This window comes from Panthera onca, chromosome A2 (assembly GCF_046562875.1).
Source record: "Panthera onca isolate mPanOnc1 chromosome A2, mPanOnc1 haplotype 2, whole genome shotgun sequence".
NCBI classification, from domain to species: Eukaryota; Metazoa; Chordata; class Mammalia; order Carnivora; family Felidae; genus Panthera; species Panthera onca.
In genome coordinates, this window is record NC_138340.1 from 168498845 (window position 1) to 168515770 (window position 16926).

A 16926-nucleotide genomic window follows, 5' to 3' on the forward strand; every position below is an offset into this window, starting at 1 on the left:
CCCACAGGACACACGCCATGGCGGTAGCATCGGGGCTCCAGGCGGGCCTCTCAGCACCCTGGGGGGAGGCCAGGTCACAGCCAGGTGGACGGCAGGCTCCGGACGGCCGGGCCAGGCAGCGCCATGCGGGACCTCACCTCTGGGTGTCACGGTGGGGGGGGGGCGGGGGGGGGGGCGACCAGCAGGGCAGTGCTGCTCCCCAGTCCCCTTGGGGACAGTCCGCTGTCCCTGAGCCTGAGCCTGGATGCCATGTGAAGAGCGGCCCTCCAGCCTGCCCACTACCCCTCAACATTCCCCACTACACAGAGAGAAGGTGAGCAAGCCAGACCCTGGGGCAAGAGGAGCAAAGAAACCGGAAAGAGCCAGAACATTCTGTCGGCCACCCCTGGAGGACAGCAGGGCACAGATAGCACCCCTCACAAGGTGGCATCTGGCAAAAGGAAGCCACGGGTTAAGGACTGAGCAGTGCCTAACTCAGCCCCACAAAGGAAAGGTTTTGAAGGAGGGGCCTCAGCACATGAGGCCCCAGGAGTGGGCGGTCCTGACATTACACCTTCAATCAGAGCAGAGGAAAGGTGGGTTACTTTGAAGACTGAATTCACAGTCGGTTTAAGAGCTCAAACCATCATTGTGCGACACCATTAAAAGATGGGGTTCAGACCTGCCAAATTAAAAACAATGCATTCACTGGCCGTATGCAAGGGAAGAGCGGTGACGTTATTTAATGTATTTGTTAATCGGGTGCTGACATGGGAGCTGCTGCTTAATGCCCCCGCCGAGCACTGAGCCCACCCTACGCCCTCGTGCCCGCCCCCCCTGCATCCGAGATGCGCTGGTATTTTCCATTTTCTTTGCTGTTAGAGGGCAGGGGGGCGGCAGCATAAATGCCTGCCTTACTCTCAAGCTCTGCCTCTAATGACTAATACAGCACTTGGCCGCTGCACCTGCTGCCCCTTCCTGACACTTGGGAGGCTCTTCAGGGGAAGAGGGCCGGGCGTGCGCTCCACCAGTCACTGCTTCACCAGGAAGGGGCCGCGGACAGTCTGGGGCATGGGCAGAGCTCGTGCACGGGGTGGTCACTGTGACCAGTGTCCACGGAAGCAGAGGCAACCGCTCCAGGCTGCTAGAAACGCTACTAGCACAGTGTGTGCACTCCACCTGGAGTATCGTCAGGTGCCTGACAGGTTGTGCGTCTGTGCTATTTGTGGGCAACGCCCTGGGCCTGCCCAAGGAGCCCTGCATCCCAGGAACCCACCGGGCACTGGCATTCTCCACCTCAGAGCCGTAGGGACTGTGGGGCCTCTCGTGCTGAGAGGGGCTCAGCCTGGGGGTCAGCAGGCCCGTGAGCCGCGGGGCAAGTGCGCGTGGGGATGTGCCTCGGGGCTAGAGCCAAACGTCCTAACTGCCCTCTCTGGACAAAGTCTCAATCCCGTGGTCCTTGTCTCTCTCCTCCTTCCGTAATTGAGAAACATTTTTAATTTTTTTTTTTTCCAACGTTTTTTATTTATTTTTGGGGACAGAGAGAGACAGAGCATGAACGGGGGAGGGGCAGAGAGAGAGGGAGACACAGAATCGGAAACAGGCTCCAGGCTCCGAGCCATCAGCCCGGAGCCCGACGCGGGGCTCGAACTCACGGACCGCGAGATCGTGACCTGGCTGAAGTCGGACGCTTAACCGACTGCGCCACCCAGGCGCCCCGAGAAACATTTTTAAATAACTTTAAGCACACCCACTCCTTAGTGCTCAGGATTACGGACAACCCAAAGACACCAAACAAAATCCCGAATCCACACCTGGCTGAGCGAGGTTCCTCCTTCTCTGTCCCTAAGGCCAGGACCTGGAGCATTTCTTCACACTATTAACGGTGCCTCTAATGCTAGAAATATTCTTTCCTGCCCCCTAATATCATCCCCCCGAACTCTGCCCTGTAAGCCACGTGAGATTTGGACAGTGGACTCCACCTGGCCTGTCATCTGAACGCTCACTGGTCACTGGGTGACACACAGGGCCTATGCTGACCCCACAGACTACATTTGGGAACATTTGTGCTGTGGTCAGTATGCTCTTCACCGTGTGGGATTCTCGACACGGTAGATCATGGAGGGAGGGCGTCGGCAGCAACCACAGCCCAAGTGTGACGGTGGATTAGAGAGATTCCCCAATGGTCCGGGAGCATGTGGGGCCACAGCTGCAAACACACAGAGCTGCGCACGGAACAGCCGTGACATTGCTCCTGACAGTGGCTGCCAGGCCTGAAGACTGAAGCTTTTCAAAGGTACCTGCTGTGCATGTCCGGTCTATTTCCAGGGAACGTCACAGTAGCCGCCACCCAGCTTTTAGCAACGGACTCTGGAACTGAGGAGTGGCTCAGGGGCATCATCGCTGTCCCTGGTCACCCGCCTTCCCACATCTATTTGATGGTTCTCTGGGTGGAATGCACAGAAGGCCTGTTCTTGGGGACACAGAAGATGGGTGGGGGGCAAGACCTCAGGCCCTGACCTCCAAAAGTGCCCTCGCCTGACAGTTGGCACAGGGCTGAGCCCCATGCAGGTACAAGGGCGGCTACAGCTACACTTGTCAGTGCATTTTGCACTGATCCTACTCAGAGCCAATAAAAACTGGGCGGCTGCTGTCCCACATGTGGACCTTCACCGTGGCGCCCACTTCAGTTGTTTTCCTTGAGCCCTTCCTGTGTGTGAGAGGTGGGAGCAGGTCGGGGAGGCCCCACCCGCTGAGGACGTGGCGGCAGCATGGGCTCCCCCAGCCCCTCTTTGGGCACTCAGGTCTGACTTGGGCTCTGTAAGTAACCGCACACGCTCTCGTGCACGTCAGCCAGACGCACACCTTCCTTTCTGGCCTGTCCAGGTCTTCGCCCATTTTTCTTTTTTTTTCTTTTTTTTTTAATCTTTATTTTTGAGAGAGAGAGAGACAGAGCGCGAGAGGGGGAGGAACAGACAGAGAGGGAGACACAGAATCTGAAACAGGCTCCAGGCTCTAAGCTGTCAGCACAGAGCCCGACGCGGGGCTCGAACTCACGAACCGAGAGATCATGACCTGAGCCGATATCTGACACTTACCTGACTGAGCCACCCAGGTGCCCCACCCCCCACCCCACCCATTTTTCTGTAGGCTGACTACCTTTTCTTACTGAATTGTAATTAGCGTATGTTCTAGATACACGTTCTTTATCAGATGTATGTGTGGCCACGTCTTCTCCAGCCTGTAACTTGCCTTGTGTCTGTCTATCTCCCTCTGTCTCTCAGTGGCATCTTCTGATGAAGAGAAGTTGTTGACTTTAATATAAAACTTCCTCCTTTATGACAGCACTTTGCCTAAAAATATTCCACCAGCAAGACTGTGATCTGTGAGGCAAACGCTCTGTAACTTTAATTGTAAAGCTATATGACCAAATTCAAATTGGGTTTTTAAGTCCCCGGGATAGGGGAGAAAACAGGGAGAGCAGCCAATGCTCTAAGAAGAAACCAGAAAACACTCTGTGTTGAGACTGAAAACAAGCTGTAAAATGTCTGAGAAGCCGTGCAGGATGAGACGCCCTGTTTATCAGCCTTCTCGGGACATCAGAGAAGACAGGAGCCCGCTTCAGAGCCTGGGTCACCTGCTTGAGGTTCTCAAATCGGAAGAGATGAAACACAGTTTGGAGACAGAGGCACACAATGGCCTCTTCTCCTTTTCTGTTTCAGACCCTGATTAGGAAAGCTCAGAGAACAAGAGGTGTGGAGAGGTGGCCTGGGTTTCCCCGAGAAGAGGCTGTGATGGGGCCTCCAGCCCTGCCTACTCTGCCCGGCACCGCGGCCAGCGGTCTCCCACAGCAAGGGCAACCCGCCAGTAGAGAACGAGCACAGGGTGAGATCCTCGGACTCCCAGGACACGGAGCGTGCGAACCAGAGCCAACACAAGAGAAGACGCTGGGCCCGCTTGTAGGAAGGACTCTTGCAGAGCCCCTGGAACGGGAAGCCAGCCCGCAGCCACGTGCTGGCCGGCACAGATCCTGCAGGCCAGAGGCAGACGGACCAGAGTAAGAAACGACATACAGGTGCTGAGAGGAGAGCTCCATCCCAGATGACCCGGTGTTGGTCAGAGCTGTGCTCCTCAGGGAAACGGATGTTCCTAAGGGACGTGCATCCCCACTCAGCAGGCTCATCGCCAGAGGAAACCGGGTCGCATTATGGCAGTGACGTTGGAAGTTTGGGCCATAATTGGCTGAAGAAGGACAAGAGTCTCCTGGGCCACCTTCTCTCCTGGAGCTCTCAGAAGAAGGACTCCACAAAGTTTACCTTCATGGGCGACGGCAGGCGTGGTGGTTCTGCTCCCATGCATTCCTGTCTGTATCGTGAGTAGAGCAGAGTCAGCTCTGGACCCCCCGGCACACGTGTCTCGAACTCAAGCCTTGGAATTCTCAGACCAAACATGCTTTCGATGTAAATGTGCCTCTTCACACGCTGCACAATTAACACCCAATAACAGTTCACACGGACAAAGCTAAGCTAGTGGCAACTTAACAGTGACGTGGGCAGAATTTACCACGAGAAGCCATGATTGACTGTGCACAACACTTGAGGGGACACAATTCGTCACGGTCCCTCCTGCTCTGTAGCCATCTCAGGGTGGGGACTCTGTGGCAGGTGGGCACAGCGCCCTGCAGCACAGTCCGGCTTGGTGCTCAGACCTCTCTGGAGACACCACCAGTTTCTGGTTTCTTCAGGCCAAGCTTTACTAAACATTAACGACTCTCTCAAAGGTCTACTAATTAGTACCTTTTGATTACATGCCCAATGAATTTTTCTGAAACTCTTTAAATGTCACAAAATGGACATGCATCGACTAAATCTGTCACACCCCAAGCACCAGAATGTTCCTTCCAAAAGCATACCTCACGGTCTCAGCCCCACCTGTAACTTTCAGACACAAGCAAGGAGGAGAACGAGGCTGCAAGATAAGTTAGAGCACAAGAACCTTCTACTCGTCTCTCCCCACATGAGCCACTTCTCACTGTCTCCTCTGAGAACAGTTCTGGTGAAAAGTGTGAACTCAAATGTCAACGAGGAGCTCTGAGCACCAGCACTGCTCCCCTCCTCACTCATTAGACGTGTCCCTAAAATGGGTTGGAGTTCCGGGGACTTGGAGTCTAGCACTGTCCTTGCTGGTAACTCGCCGAAAGTGCTACGATGCTTACTTTTGGCAGCTTTGATACTGTCCCCTCATGTGACAATTGGTTTGTTTCATATTATTTTCTATAGTCAAGTCTTACGAAGGGATTATTTGACTGATTGCAACATTTGCTGAGTCCTGGCTGGATGTATAGGAAACTGAGGCAAGCAGGGAAAACTTGCCTCAGGAACTGGCAGGGGGAGCTGAAGAATCCCGGAGAAGAAAGGGAAGGGTCTAGGCTGAAATACATCCCCAGCCCGAGGAAGCGCTCCCCACGAAAACCAGGCGTGAGGAACATCGCCGCCTCAGGAATGGGCCCATCCAGGTCTTTGGGGGTCACTCCTCAGGCCACCTCTCAGTTTGCGCAAGGCAAACTCCACTTTTTGCAAACTCTGTGGTATCGAGGGTCAAGGGTCAAGGGTGAGAATGGCCGGTATGTTCTTAATAGTTTGGATCACTGTGCAATTCTTTGCCGACCGATTTTGTAAATGGCTTTTGTCGGAAGTAGAGAAGTACCTTGAGTCGGGGAACCATTGAGTCGGGGAACCATGAATTTTACACATTGCTTGCCAAAGATACCAAAGATGCTTTGCCCAGAAAACACACAATCTGTGCGTTCCAGGTCAAGATGCGGTTCCCCACTCCAGCTGTGTTCTCTCTCACCCTCCACCGGTACCGGTCCCAACTCAGGGACGTTGCAAGCAGTGCACACGTGGTTGACATGGCAACACCACCAGTGAAACCCGAGTCTGGACGCGAGCCGAGTCGACTAAGCATACAAATCTCTGAGTGCAGGAACAAGGGGCGCCAGGCGCGGTGAAATCCCAAAGAGCAGCTGGGGCCCCGAGAGCCCTCTACAGGGAGCCATGCCTTCACAGGGCTTCCTTCACTGAACAAAGACGGGGATCCAACACACGGTGCCCAGTGCGCTCCTCCCAGATGAAGAGGGGCATGAAGCCAGCGGGGCGGAGGGAGGGCCGGCCAGGAGGAAAGCAGTCACGGTAACCACGAAGGACACGGCTGCTGCCCATGCCCCCCACCTGCCATCACCGGCTGGCCCACCCTGAGCGCTGTTCCACAGGGAGCCCTCGCCCACCACGTCCCAAAGCTACTCCAGGAAAAGCCCCACAGGTTCGGATGGCAGAGCGACCAGAGTGTGAAGACAGCGACCTGCGGGGGCCTCTTCCCAGCCCACCTCTGCTGTCTACTCCTCAACCCCTTTCCCTTGCCCTCTGCCCTGCCTCCTGGGGATGCTGGCGGGTCCCCCACACCGCAGGCCTCACCACTATCTCCACCTGCCTCACGGAGAACAAACCGCGCCCCCTCGCTCACTGCCTCGTTACTGCAGCCTGCAATTTACTTAATGTCACTTAATAATGTAACCAATGTCATGTGGTTCGTTTTAGTGGCAATATGTCCTTTGGTATCTTTAGTAACTTCCTTAGTCCTATTTGTATGGAATCATCAAATCATCTCAAATTTTCCTTGACTTTTTAAAAAAAATTTTTTAATGTTTATTTATTTTTGAGAGAGAGGCGGGGGTTGGGGGGGAGCGCAAGCAGGGAGGGGCAGAGTGGGGGAGGGGCAGAGAGAGAGGGAGACACAGAATCCAAAGTAGGCTCCAGGCTCTGAGCCATCAGCACAGAGCCCGACGCGGGGCTCGAACTCACGAACCATGAGATCATGACCTGAGCCGAAGTTGGACGCCCAACCAACTGAGCCACCCGGGTGCCCCAACCTTTTTTAAAAATTTTTACAGAAAGAGAGAGAGCATGAGTAAGGGAGGAGCAGAGGGAGAGACAAAGAAATCTTAAGCAGGCTCCACACTCATCACAGAGCCAGATACAGGGCTTGACCCCATGACCTCAGGGTCACGACCCAAGCCTAAATCAAGAGTCAGACGCTCAACCAACTGAGCCACCCAGGTGCCTCTCAAATTTTCTCTAACTTCTTAAATTACATTTTAACCACATTAAGGAATGGATTATATGCTGTTCTAGAGTTAATTTTGGCATTCACAAAAATCACCTATCCCTCATGAATGCCAAGCTTCTGTTCCAATTATCATGCAACAGCATTATTATTTTTATCTATGTCAGCTTCCCCCTAGATTGTGAATTTCCTCCCTATCAGGTGTTGGTGATGCTACAGTGACAAATCAACCCCAACGCTTGAGCAGTTTAACACAACAAAGCTTTCCGTCGTGCACACCTGTGTGCACAGAAGGCTCTTGGTGCCTCCTTCCCAGTGGTGGTGACTCAGCATCCGACCTGCTTCCAGTGGAGGCTCTGTTCACCTGGCAGAGGAAGAGAAGGGCAGGGTTTTTAATGCCTCAACCCAAACCACAGTTAGGACCAAGAGGACCCCTGCGATCAAGAGGTCACTGTCCGTTGGGCCCCTTGCCAGGACCGGCCTGTCACAGCAGCTAGGAATCCGAGCCAGGCGCACCCCGGCAGTGTGTAAACATCACCTGGAAAAAAGAAAGACGCGAATGCCGGGTGGGCATTCGTGGAGAGGGTCACGGAATTGTTGTGAACTCTCCCAACGACCTGTTGCCTCTTCCTTCTTCTCTTCTCCTTTCCTTTATGTTTAGAGCACAGACTGATCCTTGATCCTCAGTCGTTACCTTTGCTTTCTGTGGTTAAACCTGTAGAAAGGGAGCCTCCTGCCCTTTGCTTCCCTTCCATCCTCCTAACTACTTTGCCCGAAGAGATGTTGGCAGGTGCAATTGCTGTTTCCACTCAGAAAGACCCAATCAACACAAGCTGAAAAGGTCAGAGCTCGCCAAAGCTCCCAGGCTGCCGTGCGGAATTGCCCCTGACAAACGATCCGGGAACACCGTGGGCTCCTCCGTGGGGGGGGAGGACCTTCTTTCGGGCAGAACGTACTAAACAGGGTTGCTCAGTGAGACCTGCCGCAGCACCGTGTGTGGGGCGGCATCACCAACACCGCCAGGAAGCTGGAAAAGTCACCAGAGAAGGCGCTGCTGGCATCAGAGCCGGTGAGCGGAGCGAAGACAAGACAGGGTCACGCTGGCTTCTCTCTGGGCCTCACGGGGGGGCCCGGAGGGAGGGCCAACAGACCCAAAGCAGTGTGCCCGCCGGGGTCACAGTCCTCGTCCGGAAGCTCAGAGCAGGACTGCAGCCCCCCGAAGGAGCTCCGTCCTCCCGTCCGTCGTGGGCCGAGTACCTATCGCAACTCAGCAGTGGTGCTGGACCCCACTGCACACAGGGATGCAGTCTGCACTTGGCTCTGCCGGTCCACCCAGACTCTACACCAGGCGCCTCACTCTGTCCTCGGCTGGGCCCGTTCGGGCACACACATATCAAAATGCGTGTTTGTTTGTCATCACTCATCTTTCTTCCTACAGTCCTTTATATCATAGCATTATATTCATTTTTTAACATTCTTGCGTGTTGGGAATTCTGTCACTTATTGATTTCATATAAGCATAGGAGAGAAGGCGTTACCAAATATTTGCCATGAATTGGATGCGAGGTCTGAGAAGGTGGAGACTCCCCACCTGAGCCACGTGAGATGGACTTTCCGAAGCTCAGGCCCAGGTGCAGGGAGGGCTTTCCGATTTGGCAAAGGATCCGGGGCCCAGGAAGACTGCGCGAGAGAGCCCTGAGCACAGGTGCGAGCCAGTGGTGACACTGACTGCCAGGGGCGCAGAGGAGGACCTCGCTGGCCTGCGGGACTGGGAGGGGCAGGGTCTGTGACCCAGTCCGCGGCCCAGAACGGGGCTACTGCCCAGGAAGTCCGGATTTGTCCAGGAAAATGACAGAAACGTGTGCAACCGCGGCCAGCCTTTCATCTCTGTGTCTTTAGCTGCCGGGATCCACGGTTCCAACAGAAAATAAATATGGAAAGGCAGTAACCACATTCAAGTTTCAATTGCTACCCAGGGTGGTAGGAAGAAGTCATGCATAGTTAAAATGACTAATTTGCAAGGGGAATAAAGTACATTCCCAGATATACCAAGTCGTTTCATTTCTGAAGAATTTAGTCAGAATATTTATTTGCTACTTGACAAAAGAGATGACAGATTTCATCAGGGATAAGATCCCCTCCTCAAGTAGACAAAGACTCCAGGCTGCTTTTCACATGCAAATCCGCCGTGATTAGGTTAACTCCTGGGGGCGGCTGGGCACACCTGCCCCCGAGGTGGGGGTTAGGGAAGCTGAGGGAAGTTGTGAATTAGGAGAACCCAGCTCTGGTGCCCTCGCTCCAGGCCTCGCCTCCAGCGAACCGTGACCAGACGCCCCTCCTGGACTCCCGCCCGCCCGAGTGCCAGCCCGTGCAGTGTCTCCTCCCAACATCCAGCCCCTACACTTGACTCTGAGCAGACCGAGCAGGGGTGGCTCTGGGAAGGCCCGCGTCAACAGGAGGCACAGGCGTTCGCTCCCCCATTGCGTGCGGGTCTTTGCTGTTGCTGCGCTTCCGAGATTCGGTTATTTTGTTCCTCCAAATATCCTCCCCAGCAAAGTTTACTGCACAAAGTGCCTGGAAGAAAGCACCCAACAGTACAATCAGGCGCACCCCTTGAATAAGGGCATCACCCAGAAAATGCACTAAATTAGGATTTAATTGCTAGAAATTACTTTCAATTACTAAAAATTACGACAAATCAGTTGTTGAAAAGACACATTCTTTCACCACCATTAATAATTTAAAATTGCTAATTGCGTGTAATTATGAATAATTTTTGCTCTTTGGTGCCAGGCCCGGGCCTCGGGCACCTACCGGTGCACAGCCTCCAGGCCAGACCCCCAGGAGAGAGGACAGGGGTGGGGCAGCCTCGTGAGAGACCTTCCCTGCAGAAGAGGGGACAAGGCACCAGGATGTCTGCTGTTCTCGGAAGGGCAACCCTGGCTCTCCAGAAAATGCCACTTCGCTTGTCATCCTTCCCTTCACCTTGAAATCCTGGAACGAGCCTCTGCTGGTGTCACCCTTGCAGGTGCTCGTGGTGTCACCGGGCAGTGTCCGTTCCCAGGTGCACCTCCCCTCTTCCCTCTGCACCCGGGCTTTCTTCCTTCCCTGGGGTTCTTTCCCACCTGTAAACCCCTTCCATCCGTGAAGGCACAGCTCCCTCCTGGAGGCCTGGCTGACCACCAGGCCCCAGGAGACCCTCCCAGAGGCCTGGTCCCTTCCCCACCTGTGTAGCCATCCCAGGACCTTTCCTCCTAACAAACCCGACCCCTGCTGGCCAAAGTGAAGCTTCCAAAATCCCCACACGAAGCCACTCCTGGAGCTCCAGGGAATCAGTGGATGGAGTGTTTTCACCTGGGAGTTGAGACGCCCTTGGCCACAGCGTCTTTCTGTGAGACCAGAGACAGCGTGGACAGCCAGCTGTGGCGGGACACACGCCACCTGTCGCCCAGCTTGACCCTCTTGAGTCCCCACAAGTAAGGATCACAGCAAGCCTCCAGAGTAGCCCCCTTCCCCACCCCGTCCTTTCTCACGTACACACACACACGTGCACATGAAGACCCTCTCAGGTCCCAAACCTCAATCTTCTGCAGGCTGGACGGGAACGTGCACCTTCACCTACAGTGTCCGTCTACATTTGTTTAAAGACAGAGTGTCAAGGAGGTGGGGCCATGGCTTTGAAAAAGTGCCCTCAGACCATCAGCTGTGCACTGAGGTGCCCCTGACCACTGGATGGGGCCACCGCACGCACCATGAACTTGCCACGGGTCAGGAGGCACAGCTCCGCGCCCGCCCCGACTTGTACCCTTCCCTCCAGGCGCGGCCCAGACCCACAGCTTCGTGTCCACCGCCTGGAGGAACTCAATCTGGTAAATATCACAGTGGACACCAGCAAGAGAAGAGCGGGTGATGGTGACAGGGTTTGACTGGAGGTACCTGTGCTGTCCCAAGTTTCACCTCACCTCCTTGCCCCTGGACCGGTCAGACCACCCTCACGACACCTTTGCGTGACTTCCCATGACGGTGGTGGCCAGCTCTGGAGCCAGCGGCACACCAGCTGTTACTGCCCGCATGCGGTAGTCTAACAGCCCCTCCTCGTCCCGAATGTCCTGTCTCCAAAACTGAATTGGAAAAAAGAAAGAAAGTGATCCACTCCCCACCCCGCCAATGTTTTGCCCTTCCTGGCACCCACATGTCTTGTCCTCCCTGACTTATGGGCAAAGGAGCGCCCAGGCCTCACCACACACCCATTCAAGCCCTGACGGGGGCTCACGCACACACAAGGACAATGGCTGGATGAAGCTGGCTGGGTGGCCGCTTCCTTCACCACAGAGCTGGGCGGAAGCCCCCTGCCCTTCCCTCTCACCCAGCGCTCCTTCTCCGACAAGGAGAAGCTTCAGTGCACCGCAGGCCTTGGATGGCGTCCAGCCCGCAACCCTTCCCAGGAAGAGAGCGCCGGAGGGGAAGCACCTGTGTGAGGAGAGCATCCCCTGCACGTTCAGTAAAGTAAAAGGAAGGTTGAATCTCTGCCCGGGTGTTACCCAGAGACAGACGTATGTCACACTCAGAGGCGTCACCCCGCACAACGCTCACCCGGGCGGCCCGAGGAGGCCCTGGGGAGGATGGCGCCCACACCGGCTCCTCGAGCCTCCCCGTGTGGTGATCCCAGAAAAACAAGGGAACATCCTTCCAGAGTGCAATTTCTCACCAACCAAACAGTGGAAACTGAGAGCAGGAACCACCTGCCTCCTACTGGGTGACCTCCCATCTCCTCTGGAAGACAGAGGGCCAAGGTCCAATCACAGCATTGAAAAATAATCAATGTGATGGATAAGCAATACCATACCGCTCACTTCCTGATCTGAGCTGACGTGTGAGCTTGACCTCACTGAGTGTACCCGGCTCTACAAACCTTGGCATGACCTGACTGTTCCACCACGGCTCCTGAACTGCCCAAGATCCTTAAGAACCAATTGTTCTCAAGTGGCTGACCTTGTTTCAGGCTTTGATTTGTTTATCCAATACTTTGTGTACAGACTGCATGAGTACACAGGTGCCATCACAACTAGAACACGGCAGATCTAAATCTGCAGCCTCCCACACGTTTGGTTTTCCCTCCCGTCCCCAACGCCGGGACGCGGACAGAAGCTGGAGCTCTTGTATGCAGAAGCCCAGGCTGAGGGAGGCAGCAATCTCTTAAAACCTGCCAAGTGACAGCTTAAGAAAGCCACTGCTCAGAAGGAGGGGGAGGCCTGCTGTCAGAGGCCCCGGGTGCAACAGGGTCCCCAGGGGCCCACGGTGCTCTGACAGTCTGCCGAGCACGAGACAGGAAGGAGAGGGCAGGACCCAGCTTCCGCCCTCCACCTGGAAATTCAAGATAATCTCATACCCATGAAAACTCCAGTCTTTACACACAAACCGTCTTTATGTATTTAATTGGCCCTCTCTGGGGGATGTTTTTTGAAACTCGGTCTTTGAAGGCCTTTCATTACGGTATTGAGATAAAGGGAGAAAGAGCAGGGTTTATAGAGAGAACAGAGCAGATAAAAAGAGAAGCAGGAGATGAAAGGAGCCTGGAATGACAAAGGAGGAAGAGCGGTGAAGGACGCCCACACGGAGGCTCAGACGCGGCCTTTGGCTTTTTCCACCTTCCTAGATTCTCCAAGCCAGTTCATTAACTTAACAAGAGAAAAATCACAAACCTCTTTCTTTTTGAAGACTATAATATCAATTTTTAAATTTTCCCAAACGTGGAACAATGGAAGTGTTTTCTACAGAGAGAGTTCAAATTAGAGAAACAGAAGCGTACTGGGGGTGAAAGGAGAGACAGGAGGCCAAGACGGCAGGCCAGAGCAGCCACCGTGCCGGCCGGCCTGCGGCCAAGCGTCTGCCAGACCCCGGACAGAGTGCCCAGAAACGCACACACGCTGGTGCAGGGACACAGCCACACTCAGAGCTGTCTATGCACTCTTCATCGCATCTTCTATTTACACCTTTCTGTGGTTTGGAAGCACATAGAACATGAGCGCGTACGCACTCCTAAACACTAAAGTCCAGTGAGAACGCTGGGGTGCATGCGTAATGCTCTTTCACTGAGAGCGGGGTCACCCACAACCCTGGAGGCCGGCAGAGCGGCGAGCACGGGAAGGATAACTTATAAAGCACCACGATGCCCATCATCCCCTGTGATCCCCCTTACTCTTTGAGTCTCCCGATGTGACAGAGGAAGGAGCGGGGAATGGGGGGAACAGGGGGCCCAGCTCTTCTGACCCTGGAGTGCTGGCTCTTCATTCCCCCGCGTACCTCCAAACAGCAACGCAGGAACCAGAACCAGAGCAGTCACCCGGGCACCGCGTCCTTTAGGAGCTGTGTCCCCAGTCCAGGCTCCTGGCAAAGACGGCTCTCCATAAAGGCTTATGAATCAGTAACACATGAAACCAGAGTCAATCCAGGTTTTCTTGAGACGGCCCTGCAGACACATCTTCCCTAACAGGTTCACATGCTAAAGGGGGCAGAGGCCATTTTTCCACACTGGGCCTCCCAGCTCAAAACCCAGCCATCGCCCCCCAGACTTTGTGGCCTCACAGAAACTCACCTCTTGTAAGAAATCTGTCTAGGGTGAGAGGTTCCTCTCTGGATAAGGTTAAGGGGATGCTGCATTCTGAGAAGTGGTTCTGGCCTTTGATTAGGGAGGCCTCAGGATTCCTCCCTAAAAAGCCTTGAGTAAGGTCTGATTGAGCCTGTGAATACAGTCCCTGTCATTAATAATCCGATTACCCTCGGGAGTGGTCCTGTCCTTCTTTAAGAGCGGTGAAACGGAAGAAATTAGACATCTACCCGAGGAAGCCTCAGGATGCATTTTCCGCCTTTTCTAGACAAATTCTCACCTAGCGTGATAAACACATAACCCTAAAAACAAACTGAGTAACCAGTTTTTCTCTGTTGTCTTGAGAAAGTGACTGACTTACCAAAAGTGAGAGGAAACAGGTATATTTTGTATGTGAAATGTAGGGCGAAGAGACGTCTTTGAGAATACAATGTGGGGCTTCAGAGTGAGCTGTGGGGCAGAGAGCGGATCTGGGGGGTAGAGAGCAAAAGCCTTGGGCGGTGTACGAGGACTTCCTAAGGCTCACTGGCCACGTCTGTAAAGCTGAGATAATGATGCTTATTTTGGAAGATGTTTTGAGTATTAGATGCGGTGACACAGGTGACTAGCTCCGCAGCCACAACACAGACTGTCAGTGTCTTTCTCCCCTGTCTCCAGCAGCAGGGCCTTCACCTGTTCGGAGGAAAGTGCACTGAAATGTAGAAATGGGGGACACGCAGTCCGTTGAGGGGCACGTTCAACTATATACACAAAAGAAACCACAGTGGCACATGTCGCTTATGATTTTATATTCACCACAAGACACCAAGCGAGCATCTCAGGCAGCACCCACAGCAGGAAAGCAAGTCCCCATTCAGGAAAATTAAGAGTCATCTCAAGCCGGTCACCCAGACTCCGAGGCAAGAGGAGAGCAACGGCTGAGTGTGGAGACCAGCTTCCCCCCCATCTCCGTCCCCCGCGGGCCCAGGACAGTCATGGGCAGCACCGCGGCCCACAGCGTGGCTGGTTACCGGTCTCCCCAGCCTCGCAAAGCCGCGGCCCACGGCCCAGCAGTCTCCCTGATGCCCACGAAAGCAGAAACCGTGAGGAACGTGGACCCAAACGCCTCCACACGCCTACCTAGAACCGTCCTCATCTCTGGTTCCACGTCTTAGGGGAGCAAACACATGCCTACTGTAAAAAACGGCATTTTCTTCAAAATGATTGTGTTCTGCTTGTAAAACATTTTTTTAGTTTAAGGAAATGGAAAGCAGGTCATAAGTTAATCAATTACATGCTTAAAATCTGCTTCAAAGAGACGATCCATGCTGACGTTGAGGTCACCGTATCTCCACTACAGACATTCTCGGATTCTCCCCCAGGACACGGACACACACGTACACGCCATTTATCGGTATTCATGGGTGTGTCCAACGCACACTGTTCACGTGTGTGAGCCACGTGTAAGCTGAACCCACATGGCTCAGTAATGGCTACGTTTTATTTTTTTATTTATTTATTTTTTTTAAATTTTTTTTTTTTTTTTTAACGTTTATTTATTTTTGAGACAGAGAGAGACAGAGCATGAACGGGGGAGGGTCAGAGAGAGAGGGAGACACAGAATCTGAAACAGGCTCCAGGCTCTGAGCAGTCAGCACAGAACCCGACGCGGGGCTCGAACTCACGGACCGCGAGATCGTGACCTGAGCCGAAGTCGGACGCTTAACCGACTGAGCCACCCAGGCGCCCCAGTAATGGCTACGTTTTATTTTTTTTTATTTTTTTTTTTTTTTTATTTTTTTATTTTTTTTTTTTTTAACGTTTATTTATTTTTGAGACAGAGAGAGACAGAGCATGAACGGGGGAGGGTCAGAGAGAGGGAGACACAGAATCTGAAACGGGCTCCAGGCTCTGAGCTGTTAGCACAGAGCCCGACGCGGGGCTCGAACTCACGGACCGCGAGATCGTGACCTGAGCCGAAGTCGGCCGCTTAACCGACTGAGCCACCCAGGCGCCCCATGGCTACGTTTTAAATGAGTAACAATAACAAACAGCCAACAACTTTAGCACTTCCTGCACAACTGCACAACTCCACGGTGCCAATGGGGACGCTGAGGCACGGACAGCTAGCTGCACCGGATCCCGCCCACATCACGCTGGCAGCAAGGGAAAGACTAGGGACTTGAATTCAGGCCCATGCCCTTGATCACTAAAACTACAGATGGTACTGAAAATCATTACAAACAGTCTACACATTTCCTCATGACCACATGGGACAACTCGGAGCTCGTGACTACTCTACTTAAACTCGTAGATCTTTCTCACTGCCCCTCCTCTCTATTCCCCTGAGGACTTTCCCTTACACCCCCTTAATGTTCACTTATTCCCGGCCTCTCCCTGCACACACACACCTCCACAGGAGCTCACGTGCCATCCTGCTGCTCTGCCAGAATATTCCTGACCAGGCAGGAAAAGGCTATGCGTCTGCAGACATGAATAATTTTGAAAACTTCCACTGCATATGTACACATACGGCAATACCGCATCGGCGAGAACAGGAGGGTGTAAACATGCAACCCATTCTGATACACCTCATGTGCATCTCGTGTCCCTAACCCGCCGTCTGTGCACGTTACCACGGCGGCCTCCTCAGCCCACAGGCCGCCGTTACCCCGCACTGAAATAACCAGAGGGCGACAACGCCCCCCCAGCGAGTGCTAGCCATCTCGGTATTGCCTGCCCTGCTCTCAATTTTACTTTTGTTCTGATTTTTACCATTTGTACCCGGTTTCGTTTGCTCTCGGCTGAATATGTGAGCTATTCCCAGCGGCCTGGTGAAACTCCCCAGCCGCTGTGCACAACCCGCCATCACGCCCCTGCCAGGGCTGTGTGGGGAGAAGGGCACTGGGGACCCCATGGGGCCAAACGAGAAGGGCACTGGGGAGTCTTCTGCTAGGCAAACATGTCCACACTGAAGGGCAGGACGATTGTGGTGAAACGAGAAACTCCAAGGGCCAAAGGTCACTTCTTAATAAAAGGTGGCAAGAAAAAGTAGCCAGTGGCTGACTGCCATGCACCTCCTGGACAGCAGGGGCAAAGCCCAGTCGGTTCCTGACCTCCCCATGGGCCCCGCAGGAAGCAGAGCGAGAGCCTCACTCCCCTCCACCATCCAGAGCCGGTTCTGAGAGGGAGGCCGCCTGCTCGTTGGCAGGTGCCTTCCTGGCCCTTCCTTCCATCCT

General features: G+C 53.9%; 1 protein-coding gene across 4 annotated transcripts in view; it reads right to left on the reverse strand.

Moving 5' to 3' along the window:
• Positions 1-16926, reverse strand: part of PTPRN2 (protein tyrosine phosphatase receptor type N2) — an 812735-nt gene that overhangs the window by 549785 nt on the left and 246024 nt on the right. The gene's annotated exons all lie outside the window — the stretch shown is intronic.